The sequence below is a fragment of the Myotis lucifugus genome, unplaced genomic scaffold, assembly GCF_000147115.1.
Source record: "Myotis lucifugus unplaced genomic scaffold, Myoluc2.0 scaffold_1446, whole genome shotgun sequence".
Taxonomy (NCBI): Eukaryota; Metazoa; Chordata; class Mammalia; order Chiroptera; family Vespertilionidae; genus Myotis; species Myotis lucifugus.
In genome coordinates, this window is record NW_005872494.1 from 1 (window position 1) to 5,936 (window position 5,936).

Here is a 5,936-nt window from a genome sequence, read left to right on the forward strand (position 1 = left end):
TCCATCAGTGTCTTCACAATGTACCTGCCTTCATGTCTGAAATTCAAAAAACAAACAGAAAAACAGTAGCTAAAGGCCAGATGACCCTCAGTGGACCCCTCCTCCTGACCCAAATTCCAAGCCAAGCTTAAAGCAGCCAACCTGGATTCTGACTTCAAAGGAGACCAGTTGTCTCGGCCTCTGGACCTGACTCCAGCGCAGCCCAGTGTTAGGGGAGCCTCAGGGCATCCGCGCCAGGTCCCTGGGCCAGGGTGTCTGTTTGTTGACCTTGCCCCTGTGCAGCGCAGAACTCATCAGTGGTCGCTATGCTTCTGAAACTGTGCGGCCCCTGTCAAGTGAGTTTTTCTAAGACTCATTTTTGGGCAGCTAACTTTCAATCTGCTGCCCTTGTCTCCACCTTCTGAGTCAGAGCACAGAATCTCGGCTTTTTCAGAGCAGTCCCTTTTTAGATGTGTTCTGTGTTTTGAAGAATTGACTGCTCCACTCAGCATCTCAAATAATCGGATCGATGTTGCCCAGCCAGGGTTCAGCCCAAAGTGACGTTTTGGGACCGTGCTGAGGTCCTCTGACGTCTTGGATGCTGCTGTGAGGGCAGCAGTGGACAGACAGGTCATCAGCTCACTGTCACCGTGAGCTGGGAGCACTGGTCCACAGAAGCCTTTAGCTACTGCATTGTTTTCTGTCTTCAGCCATCCTCATACCATCTCCATGATTTTGCAAAGTCTATTTCACCTGAGTGATACTTACATACTTTCCCTTGAATCGACTTGCAGTTTCCACTTTATTTTGAAAGATTGTTATCCGTACTGTGAATGGAAAACCATATAAACCATATAAACACAAGGTCACCGTAAAAGTAAACGGGTGGACTCTCGCACTGCTCCTGTCAGTTGATGTGGCACTGACTTTGTCACATGCATCGCTCTGATTTCTGGGCTGCAGCGTGCTGGTCCCCCGCCTGCCTTCCTGCCCCGCATGCTGTTGGAAACGCACTCTCTCTGCCCTGGCTGCTGTCTGGCACTTCTGCCTCCCCGCTGCTCCTCACGCTGATCTCAGGCAGTGGACGCCTGTCAGATTCATCCCACCAGACGTGAATCTTGCTGCTCATCAAGGTTATCTTTCAGAATCCAAATCTCCCCTTGATTTCACATTGCAAGGCTTGGGTGCTTAAAACTTCCCTGTGAGTCCAGACACTGGGTGGCTGAGGGGCAGGGGCAACAGGTCCTGGGAGAGAGTGGAGGGGCCAGAATCCCCACAGTGGGCGTGGCTCCGGGAAAATAGCCCTCCAGCTGCCTGGAGCAGGACGCTGTGCAAAACAGCCTTGTCCTGATGCTCTGAGGAACTCCAACCGCATTCGTTTTTCATTTGTATTTGGAGAGCCCATCCCCTTTCCTACTACAAGGTAGTCGAAGGTCTTTCAGGTGTGTTTTTCCTCCCAATGTTGCTGTTTTTATTGGGGTTTTATTTAACTTTGACAAGAGTATGTGTTCACAGGAGAAAATTCAGAGATTGCAAAACATACAAGGTAAAAATCATTCTTGCAATCAAAGTCATCATGAGAGATGAAGACTTCTTAAACAGATGACTGTTAGGGTGGCAATGAACTTCTTTCTCAAATCATAAGGGAAGCCCATTGGCAGGGTGCGCATCCTGGACCTTGAGGGCCTGGCCCACAGGACGGGAGTGGTCCTAAGCAGCCACATGCCAGGTCTTCTAACTAGTGATCAGGGACTGAGGGACACGGCAGGTGGGCCCAGTAGTTAACATGTTGCACTTTTACCAACATTTTGTTGAGCTTCCTGAGCTCACCCTTTATTTTCTCCCGGCTGCTGGGGGCTCACACTGTGATCCATGGTTAGAGCCAGGGCCAGCGTCCTGGGGCCTCCAACTCAGGCTGCCACCAGGGCCCCCCCCCTTAGACCACAGCCCGTGAGGCACACAGCCCCGCTTTTGTCCCTGGGCTCCCTGGCCCTGCTGCCTCTGCTTCTAGGCCTCAGTGTGATCGCCCCAACTTGGCATGGGATTTTGCAGCCCCATTTCTCACTGTCCTTCTCTGCCCCAGGCCCTGGGGACCCAATACCAAAGGGAGTGGCCCCGCCCAGAGGCAGCCTTGACTGCACTGATGCCTCCGCTGACCAAGCTACCAAGCCCAGGCCATCAGAGCTGGGCTCCAGGGCCTTTTCATCCTCAGCCATCACTACAGCTCCTTCCAGCTCCACCTCCACCTCCCGGCACCCAGGCCGCACCCACGGTGAGTCACGGGTCCCTCCAGAACCAAGAGGGATGAGCATCTCGGACCGAGGTCCTTCCCAAAGACCCAGCTCGCAGGGGCAGGAGGCGCCTCTCAGACCGAGAGGTGGTCAGTAGGTGGGTGACCCTGGGGACAGGATGGCGTCCCACACACTCAGGTCCAGAGCTCACCTCCGCCTACAGCTGTGCAACTTTGGGAGGGTAGCTCCGCCATCTGGACGGCTGGGCCTGAGCCCTGGAACCCACACCACTGCTCAGGAATTGATGGCACCAAGCAGCTCCTGAACGGAGGTGAACCAGAGTTTGGGCTAAAATCAGGCAACATTGGAGGTTTATTCTCCAGGGCGGAGACTTGACAGGGTCCCTGCACTGGAGGCCGGTCCATGGCGAGGAGGGTGGGTGTCCTAGACTGAAAAACAGGGCAGTGTGACACCGCGGAGCCCTCCCCTCTTGGCACTGGGTGGAGGGTAACATGACAGGAGTCCCCTTGTTTTTGACAGGTTTTTGACAGGTTGGATGTCTCCAGATGCCAGTAGCCCTTCGTGCAAAGTAAGCCACTTTGCACGGTGCAACCAGAGCAGGATGCTGTGAAAAGGAGCATCTGGGGATGAGCACTGGGAAATGTAAAATATGCAACAGAGGGGAGAAATACAGCTTAAAACTTAAAAAGACATTCTGCTTATGACCTAGAGATGACAGCATCTGAGGACAGCAGAAGAGCTGGAAATGATGGCCCTGGAGGGTGGGGAGCTAACTTTTTAATTAAAACAAAAACTGAGAGCGTTTACATTGGCTTCGGCTTCTGAAGTATCAACAATAAGTGCAGGAGGAGCACTATCTCCCGCCCTCCCATTGCCTAGAAAGCTCCATGGTGCTGGCATGGGCTCCTGCAACTTATGGGCAGAGACAGGCTCTGTGGAGGGCAGTGTGACACCGCGGAGCCCTCCCCTCTTGGCACTGGGTGGAGGGTAACATGACAGGAGGAGTCGGCCAGCACTCTTGGAAGTGTCACTGAGGGGCCAGATTTACCCCGAATCCGCTGAGGAAAGGGATCCTCTTCCTCAGTGTTCCGATTCCTGGAGCTTCTCTCATCAAGAGACAGAGGTGAAGGGGTGGGCAGAGCAGGGCTGGAATGGACGGAGGCTTTGGGAGCCGCTGAGCTGTATCACAGTGCCTTTCAGTGACACGTCCTTTTCCAAGAGGAAGGTGGGTTTTTTTGTTCAAGTTTTTCCTACTCAGAAAGGGGGCTCGTTCTGCTTCTGTGCTCTTCACGGAAACCAAGTACTTGTTGGTTCACCCCCAAGCCCCGCTGCTAACAGGCTTGTTCTGATGCCTGCTATTTGGGGAGCGTGCCGGGGCTGGGGACCTGGGTGCCCTGTGCCCCAGTGAGTCCAGAGCAGACTGCTTGGGGGGTGGAAGCAGAGCCTCTACTAGTGTGTCCCCAGTTCTCAGTGCAGTTCAGCTCAACACCAGCTGTGTGCAGGGACGCCGGGCACAGAGTCCCTGTCCCCAGCCATGACTGTGCAGTGGGACCAGCCCTGATGATACTTGGGGGGAGTTGCAGGTGGGGGGTTGGCACCGTGGGACTGGGTGTGCTGGGGGCTTGGACCAGGAGGGGAGGTCTGCAGGCCTGGAAGGGACTGCCTGCCCTGGCCAGGTGGTGCCGCCATCCCTGCAGCAGGTGCTCCCCCTGTGATCCTAGGGAGGCAGGGAGGGCTGCCCTAGACACGCTCAGGCGGGCACACACTGCAGCCAGGAGGGCGGCTGCCCCACACTTGTCATGGGGGAGGTCAGTTTCTTTTCCCTTTGGGGCAGATGTCAATTTGAGACAAAAAAGAGAAGGAGCTGAAGGACAGCAAACAGCCACGGAAAGCCAGCACGTACTTTCCTCCTGAGACCCCAGCACCCGCCCCCTCGGACCACCGAGGGGAAGCGGGCCCTGGAGCGGGCACAGGGTTCATTGTCCATCGGTGGGCGCACATACTCTGCCCTGTGCTGGCTCCCACCCTCACCAGGTGCCACTGTCCTGGTCTAGGCAGGGTGTTTCCACGTGGTCTAGAAAGCTCCATGTGTAGTAAGGGTGGGCTCCACACCCTTCACTTTCCCAGAGCCGCCCTGTTTGGTCTGTACCGGAGTTCTGCGTGAAGTTTCCTTTGTTAACAAAATTGTTTGAGCCCAGCCCCAGACCTCACAGACACAGAAGCACAGGCTGTCATCCCACACAGCCCATGCCCACTGTGCACGGGGCCTGGCACTCAGGGGAGGCGGGACCCTCCTGGGGCGTCTCCAGAATTCAGGTCTGTGCTCCTGGGGGCGCTCCCCTAAGCTGTGGCAGAATCGCTCTGTTATGTCCTTGTTGTCAGACTGGAGGGCTTAGTCTGGGCTAGACTGGGTCATTGGCCCTTTGGGTTAAGGGTTGTCCTTTCCTCTCAGGGTCCGGGCCAGGCAGCTCGAGAGCCATAGTAATGCGTCCAGTGACAGCTCACCTCGGGGCCTGAAGGGTAAGTCAGCTTTCCTTCTGGGCACTTTCCAGTGCCCTTGGATCTGGGCTGTAGGCTTTGTGTTATTTGTGTGATTTAAAGAAGACAATTAGCAAGTTCTTCACAGCATGATGGGTTTGCCTCCATAGGGCACATCATGCAGTTTCAGGCTCAGGCCTGGGAGTTTTCACGGATTTGGGTCCAGATCCCTTCTCCTCACTGACCGGCTCTGGGCACCTGGGTGAGCCACTCATCCTCCGAGCCTGAGTTCCTGCAGCTTCCGGATGGGGACAGGGCTGGGAGTTCCGGTCCATCGTGGTCAGAGGACACGGGTGAGTGTGATTCCTTTACAGCGTTTAAGTTTGTTAATGGTGCAGAAGATGGTCTGTCTACGCTGTCCCAAGGGCTAAGGAGGGAGTTGCCTCACAGCTGTTGCTAATTTCAGCTTTAGCAGGAGCTCTGCACTTCCCTCCCACGTTATTTTGTTTTTAAACCCCACTGTGAACTTCTAGAGAATCCCAGCATGTCCTTGACATCCCAGTGCCAGCCTGGGAGAAGTGTGCTCTGGGCTCCCCAGCAGGGCTCCCTGTGTTCCCTGAGCCGGAGGCAGCACAGAGCCCACTGGAGGCAGGTGAGTGAGAGTGAGAGGCTGACTTGTGTCCCTCTGTGTCCCCTCGCTCTGACACCAGGTTCCTCCGACCCGACCGGCTCCACCACAAACCCAAGAGCAGTGAGGACCTGATGCCCAGCAGGGATGCAGCACTCTGCCCCACCTCGCGATGCCAGCACCCCAGGATACACTACCCTCGGCCTCCAGGAGTACCTGTCACCCAGAATGGGCTTCTCCACCAGGAAGCATCCAGAAGAGGGGTGTTGCCCAGCCCCAGGCCTGGGGTGGCCCAGGGTCCCCCAGAGAGGTGGATGATCACCCTGGAGGAGTTCCTGGCGGAGCATGACCGGGCTCCCCCTTCGCTATGTGAGGCCTGGGAGCGCTCTTTCCTCTCTCCCCTCAGATGGACCTGGACCAGAGGGGAGACCTGGACAGCAAAGTCATGGAGAGGGATAGGGTGGGGCTGGCGCCACCTGGCTGCAGAGCTGGCTTGGATGGGGGACATAACCACTAGCCAGAAAGTGACTGTGCTGGCAGCCCACCCAGACCTGGGAGGCTGTTCTCTCCATCTGTGCAGGGAGCCGCAGGAAGGCCAA

The 5,936-nt window shown here is 56.0% G+C and overlaps 1 long non-coding RNA gene across 1 annotated transcript; it reads left to right on the forward strand.

Annotated features, from left to right (window-relative positions):
• Window positions 1–1,002: 1,002 nt before the first annotated feature.
• Window positions 1,003–5,473, forward strand: LOC106695501. The gene is made up of 5 exons (XR_001346576.2): window positions 1,003–1,112; window positions 2,063–2,251; window positions 4,684–4,751; window positions 4,880–5,062; window positions 5,420–5,473. It is a non-coding gene; the product is annotated as an uncharacterized LOC106695501 (long non-coding RNA).
• The last annotated feature ends 463 nt before the right edge of the window (window positions 5,474–5,936 follow it).